A 16,683-nucleotide genomic window follows, 5' to 3' on the forward strand; every position below is an offset into this window, starting at 1 on the left:
TAACATTTGACAAAAAGAGTACTCTAAAAGTCGTTCATTATAACAAGGCATGGCTCATTTGAAAATAAACTTATTTATTAAAATCCCAGTACTATTTCCAATTATTTAGAAAGAGTACAGTAATGTCAAGTATAAAAGTTTAATAGAAAACTTTGAGATGTGTGAAGAAATAGCCCAAATAACTGAAACACATTTCCTTAAAGGTTCTAGCTCAATGGAAATAAGTTGATGGCAAAATAACAGGATAATTTTCAACAAGCGGTCATTCTGATCCCTTGAGTTTATTAGTGGGTATGAGGGTAAAACTTTGTCCTGTGAAGTTTATCTCAGGAGTCAGTCACCAGAATACTGTGGGAATGTAGCCAATGAAATCATCTGAAGAATTAAGAACAAAAGGAGAATCCCCTCACAAAACCCCTTAATTAGCTTTTCTCTACACTGTAACTGAAATTTGTTATGCCACTTTATACACTTAAAATTCTTGAAAATTCCACTTTTAGAATACTCTAATTTTTTTAATTTAAATTCAAATTTGTTACCATACAGTGTCGTCATGGCTTCGGGAGTACAGCCCAGTGATTCATCTCTTAAATACGACACCTAGAGCTCATCCCAAAAAGTGTCCTCCTTAATGCCCATCTCCCATTTAACCTGTCCACCCACCCACCTCCCTTCCAGAAACTCTTAGTTTGTTCTCTGTGTTTAAGAGTCTCTTATGGTTTGCCCCGGTCTGTTTTTATCTTATTTTTCCTTCCCTTCCCCTATGTTCATCTGTTGTGTTTCTCAAATTCCACATGGGAGTGAAATCATAGGTGTTTCTCTTACTGACTTGTTTTGCTTAGCAGAATACCCTCTAGTTCCATCCACATTGTTGCAAATTTCTGTTCCACTCTCCCATGTGAATTGACATCTTCCAGAAATACTTTCCCGAATATTATGTAGATTTCAGAAGCTTCCTATAATTGATTATATATTATATTTTCTTACTTCAGACGGCTTTAACAAAAATAACATAGCCTGGGTCACTTCAATAAACATTCCTTTCCCTGAGTTGTACTACAGGCGGACATGTCCAAGATCAAAGCATCAGCAAATACTGTGTCTGGTGAAAGCCCAGTTGTTTGTAAACAACAGTGGCCTGCCACTGTATCCTCACATGACTGAAAAAGAGCATGCCAGTCTCATTTTAAGGACACTGATTCCATCACAGAGTCTCTTCGCTCAGAACTTCTTCTAACCCAATTTACCCCATAAGCCCCAATTCTTAAGACCATTCTATCAGGTGTTAGGGTTTCAACAACATATAAATTGTAGGGGATGGTGGGGGTTGGCGCACATACATGGAGTCCATAATAGCAATGAAAAATCCAACCAATGAACCATTTATAAAACTATTTACACTTTATCCCCAGGTTCAGGATTTGTCTATTACTCAACCATACTTGGATCAGGAATTGCATCTAATGGTAAATTTGTTAGCGTAGATAGCAGATTGTTTAAAAATAAATGTTTATTTTCTTGATGCCATATGTGATTACTTTAATGTTTAAGCCAATAAGACCACAAATAAATAGGATTGTTTTGGGGGCTGGTGGGACAGAAGATACTAGATGTTGGGAAAAGGTTTATGATTTTTTCCCCCCCCCCCCCAAAAAAAAAAAAAAAAAAAAAACTTCAATTCTCCACTGTGAAGAATTTCAGTAAGAGAAGTTGTTAGACAAATGGGATATATTCTAGACCAAGTATGTCATGAAAATGGTAATTTATGAAGAAAGTTATTGCTTGATTCTGTGTGACTAAGTGGGAGAATTTTATATTTCCAAAATAAAACTGTAAAAAGAAAGACTAATTATTAAGCCAGTTGTGAATACTATAATTTTATTTTGTGGAATTACCTGCATGTCAGTTTGCCTTTGCAGGAAGCACTGAATTTAAATCACCATTATTGTTCATGTGACTTCTTCGGGATGCATCCCGACTCTCAAATTCATATGCTAAAACAGGACTATAGATGCAGGTAGTACTTATTTCTTGGCATTCATGTTCTTTCCTGAAGGCGACAAATTAAATTTTACAATTCTCGTTGCCTTTAGAGGAGATAATATAGAGTGGAAGGAGAAGAAAAAAACCGAAGCCTCCCACTAATCGGCTTTGGAAACCAACTGCTCCTCTTTGTCCCCTTCTTATTACAAAATAGATTCAAAATACTCATAAGTCATTGTTTTAAGAAAAACTGAGTCTTAGGTAAGATAGAATCCATTTACTTTTAATTGTGCTCTAGAGAAATGTAACGATTTATCTATACCATCAAATCTTTAAAAATCATAATTCTTGACACATTTTTACAGTCAGAAAATCTTGCCGGTCATCAGATCTCTAGATCTCTGATGGAGCTACTCTAACCCAAATGATATGGGTCGTTATGTTTTTAAAATTGCAAAATGATCATTGCTCATAATTTAACATAAACAATAAGGCAACAGTGAAAAAAATGTAACTTTAAACATTTCCTTACTTTTTGACACTAAAGAGAGCTTCACAATCCTCATGTGTATCCCTTGCTCCAATTCAGCAATTTCTTCACGCGGAAGCCCTGGTTCCTTTTATTAGAGAATGGGGATGCTACATGCTAGCTGGGCACACTGCTACTGTGGGAGAATTATTTTTAGCAGTATGAATACGTCTGGAAACAGAGATCTCTGAGACAGAGAAAAATCTCATTCTTCAGAAGTATTTATTGAGAGTCCACTCTCTCTCAGATACTGTTCTGTATCTGGGAGAGTCATCAGTAAACAAAAGAAATCTACCTTTACGAGACTGATAGTCTAGCAGCAGGTAAAAGCAAAAAATAAATGAATGATGGTAAATAAAAATTTGAGAAAAATAAGGGTGAAGGGTGACCACATTACAGAAGGGGACATTTCAACAAAAATCCTTAAGGGGGGGACTGAGACCTGCACACTGGCTGCAACGGCTCTCCTGGTCAGTTGATTATAAACAGCATAATCAACAGGGCAACTCTGAAGGGCAGAAGTGCTGAGGACAGACCCCCCCCAAATCAGTTGATCTGAATATCTGAAGTTAGAGCCCAAAAAAGATTTGAGTAATCTCACTCATAGTGAGAAATAAGAGAACACAACAAGTCGAAAGACACTAAGACAGAAATGAGCTTTCTGTGATGCAAGAAAAGGAAAAAGACAAGTGTAAACCCAGTTTCATCAACTAGTGGAACACTAAAACCATATGGTCAATAGGAAGGAGAGGGCTATAAAATGTCAAGTCTTTGAAGCCAAATTAATGAGTGTAGATTGTACTTTATCATTGATAGAACCCATTTGGGAAACAAAGGAATTACATGATCTAATTTATCATTTTTAAGAAAATCATCCCTCTTTTGCCTTTTGGCTTGGAAGAGGCAAAGGCACATTGTCCTGAATCCAGTTTATCCAACACCAGCCACCTCTACCATGCCACCTACACTTGACCCCAGTGAGACCAAAGTCACACACCTGAGGTGCACCGGTGGGGAAGTCAGTGCTATGTCTGCCCTGGCCCTGAAGATCAGCCTCCTGGATCTGTCTCCAAAAATGGTTGGTAATGACATTGCCAAGGCAACCAGTGATTGGAAAGGGCTGAGGATTATAGTGAAATCGACCATTCAGAACAGACAGGCCAGACTGAAGTGGTGGTACCTGTGCCTCTGTCCTGATTATCAAGCCCTCAAGGAACAACCAAGAGACAGAAAGAAGCAGAAAAACATTAAGCACAGTGGGAATATCACTTTTGATGAGATCGTCCATGTTGCTCAACAGATGCGGCACTGATCATTAGCCAGAGAACTGCTTGGAACCATTAAAGAGATCCTGGGGACTGCCCAATCTGTGCACTGCGGTGTTGATGGCCACGATCCTTATGCCATCAATAGTGGTGGAGTGCAATGCCCAGCTAGTTAAGAACTACAAAGGAAAATATTCCAGTAAAGGATCATTAGACAACCAAAAATCGCCCTCGAGATGTGATTTTTAACTATTTTAACTATAGGAGGGGAAAACCCCTATTCTGCTTCCATCCCTAATACTACAAGCCAACCCTGACCTCTCTTATGAACCATCACTCTATCCCGCTGCTTCCTTGTCTGCTCTCATTGGAACTCTAACAGACATCCCAAACTTATCGTGTCTACAACCAAGTTCCTGATAGGTCTTGAGGACATTTCCTTATGCAGTATCTTTAATTCATTCACTCTCTACCACCAGGTACTAACAGAGTTACTCTGGCCCTGTGAGGAGACTTGTTGGAATCCCTGAGAAGTTATGACCACAAGCTGAGCCTCCAAAAGTTTATGGCCAAAAATGAAATTACAGAGTGAATTTAGATTAGGAACCCTAAGCACCTGACAAACCTTCTGTGGGACCCTCATCTTAAGCCATAAAGAACCTCTACGCAGAATTTCCCAAAGAAAGCCAGCATCATACAAGAGAACCAATCTCCTTGTAAACAAAAGAATAGAATAAGAGTAAGCAGAAATAACAAACAAAACGCTAGGACGTTAAGCAGGGGTATTATCAAACAATATGACAAAACCTATAAATGAGATGTAGAATGTATGAAAACTGTTTCAGTATGTTTTTCCATATAAACAAGTTGTTTGTATAAACAAAAAAGGTAAGTAGAAGTTATCCTTTTTTAATTTTTTAATATTTTTGAGAGAGAGAGAGCGTGAGTGAGAAGGGGCAGAAAGAGAAGGAGACACAGCACCCAAAGCAGGCGCCAGGCTCTGAGCTATCAGCACAGAGCCGGGTGCAGGGCTCAAATCCATGAAATGTGAGATCATGACCTGAGCCAAAGTCGGACGCTTAACCGATTGAGACACGCAGGAGCCCCTAGAAGTTATCCTATTCTTAACAAATGGTATTTTCAACTTGATCAACAACAATGAATAATTCATTGAAAGAAAACATTGAGATACATAACAAAATAACTTAAAAGAATAAACAGTAAAACTGCCTTAACTTTCTGTCATTTCCTAAAAGGGGTAGTAATATTGATTAAATTTGCACACTAAGTAAATTATGCATGCTATAATTTCTAACACAACTGCTAAAAGCGGCAAATGCAGTATGTAATGGACAAAGTAGAAGAGGACAAAAGTGAAATACTGATCATAAATCCTAAAAATATAAATGAAAAAACACAGGACAGAATAACCGATGACATTATTTCTAAAGAAATAAATGCTCCGGAGATTATGAGAATATAAAATACCCAATTAATTGGCATTTTTACAGAGAGACCTCATAAATACAATATCAAAAGCTGAAGGCAGAGGAAGGTCCTTGTTTTGTGACCTGACATATACACAATGTAGGGAACTCTAAGAAAAATAGAAATTATCAAGGTAACAGTAGGAGCAAAAATGAATACTTGTATCGAGTAAGAAATTAAAGATTTTAAACATGTGTAAATATCACAAACATAAATGAACGGAAATAACATCATCTTTATTATTACTGTGTATTATAATTTATTTTCATTATATTACATTTCATTATATTACATATATTATTTATTTTACAGATAATAGCTAATTTCATTTTACTCTAGCATGGCTGTTAGGATTATTAATAGTTTCAAAATATTTCAACTTCGCAACTTTTAATAGTTATTGCTGATGTATAATTTCCGCTGCCATTTCTGGCACAGTGTGTTTATTTCTAGGAGATAAACCCTTAACCCTTGGTTCGTATCTTGATTCTCTTCCTCTCCTCTGAGGCCACCTAACTGTCTTTATGGAGGAAAGCTATCACATTTTAACACTAGCCAAATAAAGCTGTTGTTCCTCTATTAATATCAGACAAAAATGAACGTAAGGCAAAAAGGATTTCTAAAGGAAAAGAAATTTACTTGATAATAATCAAAAGTTCAATTCATCAGCAAGCTGTAACAATTTAAAATTTGCATTCACCTAACAATATCATCTTAAAATGTATATAATCAATGTTGAGAAACCTAGAAGAAATAAAGGATAAATCTACAACCATGGCGGGAGACTTTCATTGCTAATTCAAATATGAAAAAAATCAGAAAAGTTGAGCAACATGATTATCAAAGTTAACCTAAGCTGCATAATACACATCCTTTCCCAGTTCGTACATAACATTCAAAACATGGTTCATATACCAGATCATACAGAAAAATACACATGGTCCATGAATGTACTTTATAACATTTCGAAGGTAATGTCTGCCATTTCCTTCCAACTGCTCTGTCTCTCTCTCTCTCTCTCTCTCTCTCTCTCACGCACGCGCGCGCACACACACACACACACACACACACACACACACACACACACACACTTCTCATCAGACCCCAAAAAGGTGATTTTAAGAGAAAATGACAAGCTTTGAAAAAAGTGGTGGCATCTTTAAAAGTATCTGACCTGAGAAAATCAATTACATATCTATTCCTTTATTGTAATCATTATTTGTTGATGGAACTAATCTACCTTAGAATAATTTCTATAACAAAAAATCATGTATACTCTAATGCTAAGACTTAAGACAGGAAATGGTAACAGACATCAAAGGGACCTGAAAGTCCATTATCATTCACTTCAGCTGTTCAGAATCCCAGCTGTGATCTAGTTAATCTGTGAGACCATTGCCCCAGGCGTTTATAGTATTCCTGGAAAAACTCCCCAGAACCCCACTTCAAATCTACTGCTGCCTGAAACAGCCAACTGTTTCATTTTAAAGATTCTAGTGATTTTTAAATTGCCTCTATTAGAGAGGGAGTAATTGGTAAAAATCCCTAAGGGTAGTGGCTGGGGAAAAAAATGTCACTGGTAATAGCGGGGAATTACACAAAAATGCCAATGAATTTTCTGATTGATGGAACTGAGGTACAACTCAAGTTTAATATATAAGGATGCCGATAACTGGATGAAAAGGGACCAAAGCACAAGCACTCGCACACATACATACACGTACATCAAGGGGCAGGGGGAACATTTAAAAGCAATTTCTCTTTTTAAACTATAAGTCACATGTTAGATTAAATCAGTTTTGGCCATCAAGATCCCAACATCTACTTGGAAAAAGTTGTTGTTTTCCAATTTCTTTTCCCCTATAAATACTACTTTTTCACAAATTAAAATACACTTACTTTCAACACTAAAGAAGGTAAAGAGTGTTCAAGAAATCAGGCCAAGAATACGGACATTATCAAAAGCAAAGAATAAAAACTTTGGGATGACTTGGATGCCTCAACAAAAATAGCATACATCCTAAACACTGTAACAACCTTCATTCCTCCAATAGTACACGCATACACGCACTTACACACTAAGTTTGAGCACAACGCTCCTTTTGGCGTACCTTTAGTGTTCTGCTTCAAGTACGCAGTAGCACAGTGATAGAACCATTTAAGACCCATGATATATTTTACTTTCGTTGACTGCTTCCCCTTGTTTTGTATCTTGTAGTTTAAAATACAATTATACCAAAATATTAGGGTAGTATATTGACATTTCATTTCTTGACTACAAACAGAACCTAAAAGAGTAAATAAATTAGTTTCTGCCAAGATTCCATTAGTAATACTGACATTAACAAAGTAAATATATCTTCATTCCTAACATATAGCACACTTGCAAATAATATCTTTACATTGAATTTTGTTTCTCTGTAGTGAAAATAAAAATTGGCAGATTAGCAGTGTTAGGCTGCTTTCTGACTCACAGATTCAACTATGACCCTTCTAAAATCACTTCATTGTCTGCCTCTTCTATGTGAGGTTCATCGTCAATAACTCCAACTGGCCCAGTCTGAAGTCTAGCACTACTAAGGAGAAAATCATAAAATGACAAATGTCATTCATCAGCTTGATAGTTCCTACTCAACTAGAGTTTCTGAAGAAAGGTAATTCCAAAAACTTTCTGTAAATGGACACCTTTTCTTAGGTAAAAACAATAGAGCAGACCCTTTGGAATTTTAGGACCACATTTTTTATGTAAACCCATATCACATTTTCTTATTCTTTATTTTTATCTTTTTTTTTTTTTTTAATTTTTTTTTCAATTTTTTTTTCAACGTTTTTTATTTATTTTTGGGACAGAGAGAGACAGAGCATGAACGGGGGAGGGGCAGAGAGAGAGGGAGACACAGAATCGGAAACAGACTCCAGGGTCCGAGCCATCAGCCCAGAGCCTGACACGGGGCTCGAACTCACAGACCGCGAGATCGTGACCTGGCTGAAGTCGGACGCTTAACCGACTGCGCCACCCAGGCGCCCCTTTATCTTCTTCTTTTATCCTTTTCGCTGAAAGTTTATGAGGACAAATATACCCACCAGGCATCCCCTTCTATCAGCCTTTTACTATTCAGTGAGCTAACTTGTCACTTCTCAGATGCCTGGGTACCAGGCGGAGAGCCAAAAACCCTGCGTGACCGGCAAGCTTCCATGATTGTGTTGATGTCCTGTGATACCTCTCTAGCTGTTGTCACCTTGAATCCATCTATTTCTAGTAAACAGAAGAACCGTGCTGGTAAATGTCTGTTTGTTTGTTTTCCCCCAAAGTCTTTCCTCTAAGTTGAGTAATACTGGAAGTGTTCTATATCTCTACAAAATACATACGGACTAATATATACAAAAGAGAATGAACAGCAACCACATTAAAATAGATCTCACCAAAATTTTTGAAAAACATTAAAAAATGCAGTATATCTGTGTTTAAAAACTTTAAAAAATGCAGTATATCTGTGTTTAAAAAAAAAAAAACTAAACTGATCTCTAGTGCTAAAAATGAGGAATTTCCCATGGGTGGTGCGTTAGGACTACAAGAAAGCAAGAGGTAGCCTATGAGAAGCAGAATATATTTTTTTCTTGATCTGGGCACTGATTCAAGTAAATACCATTAGAAAGTAAGTTAATTTTTTGCAATTAATTTCAAAGTAGAGAGTAGCTAAAGAAATATTCAGCATGCAATTAGGTACTTTGAGTACTGAATTTTTTTGTCACTGGGATGCCCTTTATTAAATATGTAATTTAACACTTATTTTTTAGCAAAAAGTATTTTGCACAAGTTTCCAAAATCTTAAGGGCCAAATAACTAACTTAGTTATAGTTGTAACTAGTTTCAGCATCTTAATTTTGTACAAAGATGATGTGTTTGGGGGCTAATGGGAAGGCTTTAGTACATGATAAAGTACACAAGTCAGGAAATGTCAAACAAAGAAAAGTAATCATGTTTCCTTTGTAGTGATTTGTAGTCGAGAGACTACTACTTGCCAAAACCTCTCAGTTTTCATTTCTTCAGTTGTCCCAATGATTTCTATTCAGTAGTTGAATAGTCAGGTTCTTAATAGGAAAATTATAAACAGAGGATTTTATGTTTGAAAAGAAACAAGAGTAAATTACTAGGTTATATCAATTACAATTAATTCCCGATTTATAATAGAAGAACTAGAATAGAGGCCATGGTTTTTATAAGTAATGGATAAGAACAATTTTTGTGTATTTAGCTACATTTTTCCCATTATAAAAAATGCCAAGGAAAGTGTTTTTAATGCTATTTAACACACTGTAATAGGGATGCATTTAACATCAATTTTCTGTTCTTTATCATAGATGTCATTTCAAAAGTTTATGACAGATTATTTCTCATACATAAAAAAGTAAATGATGATTTACTCTTAGTGGAGAGCCAGTAGAAGATTTTTTTTTTTTAAAGAGACATTACTGCAGAAATGATGGAGTCTTAAAGGCAACATATACTTGGTCTTTCTCTCCTAGGAAATAGAACTTTTCAATGTTATTTGCTCAAGCCAGTGCTAGTGAACATAGCTCTTTATTTCTCTACTCCTTAAGAAAATGAAATCACTGAATATGAAAGTACACTGCTTGAATCTTCAACAGAACCTGTCCTGTGCTCTATTTTATAGGATCACTCAGCTTTGACTCTCTATGCCAGAGCTTTCCCCCAGAAACTGTGATATCTCTCTGCTCCACCAACTGGGGCCCCTCTCTAGGTTTCCCACAGAATATGAAATATTCTGCTTCCAGAACTTGACTTTATAAGAGACAACATGTAGTAAGCAACATTCACTATCTGTTCAAGAAACCCCACATCAGGGATCTTGTCTCTGGAATACGATGTAAGGATTTTCATGGACCCTCTCCCCAGTGAAACAACTATACTTAGTGAAAATTATAAAAATACCCAACCATTTGAAGTCTCAAAAATTGTCAGGGCATACAATGAATGGAAACACATTTAAGAAAATCTACTAAATCTTGGTAAGAACAGCAAAGGACCCACCCATCTCCGCCCATGTTCACCATGATGGGAGCTCTACTCCAAACCGATTCATGTTCCTTGAGCAGTTCTGGATTTCAACTTCCATAACTCATTTTTATAACTCATTACACAAAAGTAAAAGGATATTTTATAATCTGGGATTATAGACAATGGTCTTATTTTAAAATTGATTCAGGTTGTCTGCTCACTCATCAGAAATCTTGTTTGGAGGAAAGCTCTATTTGATTGGTACCTACTATGAGCTAGAGAAAAAGAACAATCATATCACAAGAAATCCCATTGCCAAGAGACCTGGAGATTGAAATAAAGAATATAAGAAGTACACAATTACACAACCATATGCACCCGTTGTATTTGAGCAAATGAAAAATTACTGGAATGTAAATCATAAGTTCCATTCATTCATCAACTATAGAATGAGAAGATCCATGAAACTCAAAGATCTAAAAGAACATTTGCCAATATACATCCAATAGTAAGTAAAATGTCTATCTAAGAGACTATGCAATATTAGCATTGATGGCTTTGTCTAAAAACTGCATTATCTAACCAAATTGTATACTTCTAAGAAGAAGTAGACTTCACTGTGACAATAAGAAATTTATCAAAGATAAAGTGATTTCTATTCTACATGCAGTTTTAAATACATAATATTCAAGATTTTTAACCTCTGTTTCCACCCCTCAGTATACACTGTGCATAGAGATAGGCATTCCCGTGTCAGGGACAATTTTCTACTACAGAAGGAATAATTAGCTGTACTTGTTATTGGTCTTGAAAAAATTCAGTTTGGGTTACAATACCTCTGTATTGTATGTCAAAACAAGACCCGTTGTCAAAACAATCATGTGTTAAAACATATCACAGATAAATTAATACAACCTATAACTATGAAGATAAAACAAGATAAAATTTGTGTTAAATCAATAAAACAGGATACAGCAGGGCAAGTATTTTTCTATGAGACCTCATTACTGCTCTGACAATTGACTTGTTTTTGGAGTTTCTTTAATGTATTCTATCACACAGCATTGGGTCCACACATTTTTTTTTTGTCTCTGGAATTTTAACACTAATGACTAAAGTCATTTAAAAATCAAATTATTTCCTCAATGCCTTGGAAAAGTGTGAGATTGAGGTGTCTTCTCAAACACAAGAAAAAAAATAAATCAGGACAAATATTATTGATTCCCTAAATTATTAACTGAATAATTCCTAAGTTTGGAATGAAATCAAGAGCCATAGTTGTGGGATCAGAAGAACTGCAACGTAATAGATTCTAAAAACACATTATTTGGGAGATGACTTAAATGCAAAGTTAAATGAAATTTAAATGAAAATGCTAGGATGAACTATTTACATGGATTGAGTGTGAATTACCAATTGCCAGGCTTTTCCCCTTATTCTTCTTCTAAATCACCATTCCTTTCTGCTAATGAACAAATTAATTTCCCATTTTGTAGCCTTCTTATCTGCAACATTAAAGCCTATCAATTCTCACTTATCCCTACAGCACCCACGTATAAAGGGACCAAAGTCACTTTTATTTCATCTCGCCTGTTGTAAATATAAACCCTTGCTTCACAAGCAACCTAGACATTGCTATCTTTTGCAGACACTATAAAATCCACCTTCTCAGCAGCTTGCAGAATCAGAAAAGAAATATCATGTGACACATCGCATGTTTGCAGGAAGATGATGTTCAATTATAATAAACGTAAAATCCACTGCCAAAGAGACTGGCTACAGGCAGGAAACTATGACTTGAGGGAACACTGTCTCGGAATCAAAGTTTAACAAGTTATAAACATAGGAAGTTAGGAGAGAACAAAAAGACATTTTGACTTCAGGTTTTAAAATGCTGTCAGGATACTCAGTTCTTGTTATATTTCTACAGTAAGGAATCACTTGCCCCGGTTTCTATAAATACTTTTATGAATAGTATTTAACATAAATTGCTTATAAACAACCCCTCTCTTTTATATAATTAAATGATGAGTAATCCTTCTGGTAGAGGTAATGCGTGCACACAAATTGCAAACCGGTTAAACTTTGAAGGGGCATATATTTTATGTTTATGATTTAGTAACAAAGGCTAGTTCATGTCTGGTGAATTGCTTTCCTTCAATATATTTTAACTTCTAATAGTTCCTAAGGAAATGAGTAGAGGACAGGATGGGAAATAGAAATCTTGATTTAAGAACAAAATTTCAATCCAGGCATGAAGTACTAAGGCACTGGTTACAATACACGTATAAAATAATCATTGTTTTTCAGTAACTCCAAAGCACAGCATAGTTCTAGGATAAAAATTCATCATGTATCATAGGATCTTAAGATAAAATATTTGTGTACTATTTGTTTCCTAAATGAGTTTTTCACTTTTCACATTGAATTCTTATTATATTCATTATTGACATATCTAAAAACATAATAGTTGGTAAACTTGATCTCAGCTATTTTATAGTGAAAGGACTGTTGAAGGAAATTATACGGAGAATGCCTTCTGCATAGTTTTACATAGGTTCTATAATTAATGTTAGCTAGAAAAGTATAATATAAATTGAAATTTTGAATTTCCTGGTATGATCCTTTTTATTGCTGTAGGAGAAAAAAATTAAATTGGGGACCCTGGGATAGACCAACTATTATGTGGAATACAGCATATTCCTTTAGATAGGAACCAGAAATTAGACTGTTCCAACATTTTAAGGAATGTAGATTTCCCTAATATAATCCTTGAAGCTTATAATTTCTCTTAAAATTAAATCTTATTTACAAAAACAGTTCCATCTTTGTTTAAAGACCTATAAAAATTCTTTATATCCCGCACACATGTGTGTACTTGCTGTAAAGAGGAGAAACGTTATATCACTTATTACGTTGTTTTCACGATCTTAAATTCTTCCTTGTATAACTGGTGCTAAATAAGTGACTTATTGTGTCTACCATCATTTCACACCCAGATATATAATATGCATAGGATACAGGAGCTCACTCAGCTAACACTGGACTACTGACCAGTGGACTCCATGATATTTCTTAAATACAGCAGACGTGCTTCCGCTGAGCTCTTGTAACTTGCTTGCCCATTCTTGGAATGATCTCCACAATGTATCTTGCTTTTTCACTTTTATTTTTGATGATTATCTTTGGATGAAATGTCACCTAATCAGTGATACTTTCCCTGACTACTGTATTAAACATTTCAGCACAACTTGTCCGTCCCTTCATTTTATTCCCCTTTCTCTGCTTTATCTTTCTCCATAGCACTTCCATCACAGGGTTAATTTCAGGTTTATTTTTCATTTACCGTCTGTCTTCCTTCTACTGGGACACTAGTGTGTAAGCTTCATGAAGTCAAAGTTTGTTTTTGTTTTTGTTTTTTCCAGATAAAATACAGATCTTCCTCAACTTACAATGGAGTTACATCTGGATAGGTCCATCATAAGTTAAAAATATTGTAGGCGTTCCTGGATGGCTCAGTCAGTTAAGTCTCCAAACTTCAGCTCAGGTCATGATCTCTCAGTGAGTGAGTTTGAGCTCTGCATCAGGCTCTGTGCTGACAGCTCAGAGCCTGGAGCCTGCTTCAGATTCTGTGTCTCCCCCTCTCTCTCTGCACCTCCCCCGCTCACACTCTGTCTCTTTCTCCCTCTCTCAAAAATAAACATTAAAAAATATTGTAAATTGATAATGCATTTAAAATACGTTACCTACCGAACATCATAGCTTTGCCTAGCCTAGTTTAAATGAGCTCAAGACAGTTATATCAGCCTACAGTTGCTCAAGATCATCTAACACAAAACCTATTTTATAATGTGTTGGATACCTCATGTAATTTATTGAATACTGTATTGAAAGTGAAAACCAGGATGTCATAAGAGTAGCTGTTGTTTACCCTTGTGATTGCAGGGCTGAAGAGGTGCTGCAGCTCACTGTCACTGCCCACCATCATGAGTATGGAACCACGCATTGCTAACCTGGGAAAAGGTCAAAATTCAAAGCATAGGTTCTGCTGAATGTGTATTACTTTCACATCATCATAAAGTCAAAATGTTGTAAGTCAAATAATCATTAACCAGGGACCATCTGTATCTTTGGAGCTAACACTACACTTTGGCACATTCCTTAACTATGTTTCAATGAATTGTCATCTTATGCAATCAATATTATTTTATAAACTCAGTTGATAGTGAAGAACCACTAGAACTCTCCCAATAGTCCCTTACATTTGATGCAAATCTTTGTTTATGCTTTAGCACTTTTAAGTCATTTACTCCTTATCCCAATTCCAATCTCCTTCCTCATCACTGTATTTCAACAGTGACATTTTCCATTGGGCTCTTTTCCATGTGTTGTATAATGCCTCACCTGCAATACTTTGCAATTATTTCTATCGTGTTTTCCTTCAGTGATGCCCTTTTCAACATCAGAAAGTTCATACTCCATTGTTGCCACAGAAAATTTGCTGCTTTCTTCCTGACATTTCACAGCTATATATCAACGTTTTTACTAATTTTCATTTGCACCTCTTTTTGTAATTGTACATAGTTTAAGTGTGGGAAGATAAAGTGATAACACAGTTCAAGCAAAATCGTCTGGAAGCAGTAATTTGAATTTACATTCCCATTTGATCATATGTCTATCACACTAGAGAATGTTGTATCATTGAATGAAAATTTGAGAAACCAATCAATTTGGTTTGTAAGGAGCCAGTCTAGAAAGCTCCGAGTGTATTTATTTCTTAATGTTTAAATGTATTGTGTGCAAGATCAAGCTGAGCAAAACTCAATGAATTCATTGATCCTTTCCAATTCCTTTCTCTCCCATTACATGTGGATCAATAAACCCTTTTCCCACTTTAACTCTGAAATCCCCTCAAAAGAGCAGCATATAATTTTTGGAGTAGTTTCAATCAGGTCTTATAGACCTTTAGAATTCTTCAATTTTATTTTCCTTGGCTTCTGGAGTACGGGCATAAGTTTGAAGGACATTGAGAAAGACTGACAAGATGGACCCCTTTCCATTGTATTATCTATACTACTTTAGAAATACAATTATTCTCATGCCAGGGTCTTTTTGACTCTTTTTCCCTCTTATTTACATCTTTGTAATTACTTGTCAAAATGTATTAAGAGAGCACCATGAGTCTACAGATTTGCTGAAAGAGCCATATACCAGCAGCTTTCTCTCCTATACTATCAAACAATAGCCTTTAGCTTTGTGGAGCCTAACTCCAATGTTACCATATATCCCAGATACTTCTAGGCAAATTACTCTCACACGTACAAAAAGCAGTAATTCACTTTGTACCATATTTGCTAAAATCACTTTTCATGCTATTTTAACCTTCCAACGATTTTTGAATAAGAATCACTCCAACTCTCAGGGATTTCTCTTATAACTAAAAGAATTAAGACTATGGTTATTTGTTTACCACCCTTGTAAATATTTCAAGGACTTCATGAATGTAAAGCAATATGCTTTAGGCTGTGGGAATATAATTATTATATAGGATCCGTGTTTACAAAGAACTTATGACATCGCCAGGAAGGTAATTTAAAAAGGAAAAAGGCAACAATTAGAGGTGGAGCATGTAGATGTCCAATACCTGATACTATTAAGTGCTTTAGGAGTTCATCAGGAGGTATCACTAAATAACTGGGTAATTTGAAATATTTTTAAATAACTTTTGAGTTACACAAGAGGCCAAGCAAAGTGAGAAGAACATCCACTCAAGAGGGGTTGGCCCTGTATAAGCGTAAAAGCCACGGTAGAAGAATGGTTCTTGAAGACTTACACTGAAATAGGCAGAACGGAATGACACGGACATTACAGGAGGAAGGGGAAAGCCCAGTAAAAATGTTATTCATAGGGAGGTCACAGCATAAGAGAGACTACTCTAGCCAGAATTTCTATTGATATACCTTGGGAGATAAAATTGGAAAGATACTAAACCATTTCTAGATTCTCGATTCAGCTCTTTTACACATCTGCAGTCTCCCTAAAACACAAATTAAGCCATGTGTGACAACTGCTCCTAAGTCCGTGCTTAGAGTACTTCTCTCAAAATGGTATTCATGGCCTTCTATGAAACACTCAAGGAGGACATCAGTGTGAAGGGGCAGCCAGGCAACAATATCAAAGCCCATCAGGGTGAGTAAGACATCCACGTCAAGGAATGGGCTTGGGTGTAAGCTCTTGGGTAAGGTGAGGAGAGTGTCCAGATAGGAGAGGCAGCCCAGCAGAGGGTGTTAGAGCCCATGGGGTTAGAAGAGCAATCGTATGTGAAGTGGGGTTGGTAGCAGAGATTGGTTACATGGATAAGAATTCAAATACATTAAGACAAATAGAAAATTCTCATT

The 16,683-nt window shown here is 35.9% G+C and overlaps 1 pseudogene; it reads left to right on the forward strand.

Moving 5' to 3' along the window:
* Positions 1-3,446: 3,446 nt before the first annotated feature.
* On the forward strand, positions 3,447-3,953 carry LOC132675011 (large ribosomal subunit protein uL11 pseudogene; annotated as a pseudogene).
* Positions 3,954-16,683: the final 12,730 nt, after the last annotated feature.

Source organism: Panthera onca, chromosome A2, assembly GCF_046562875.1.
Source record: "Panthera onca isolate mPanOnc1 chromosome A2, mPanOnc1 haplotype 2, whole genome shotgun sequence".
Lineage (NCBI taxonomy): Eukaryota > Metazoa > Chordata > Mammalia > Carnivora > Felidae > Panthera > Panthera onca.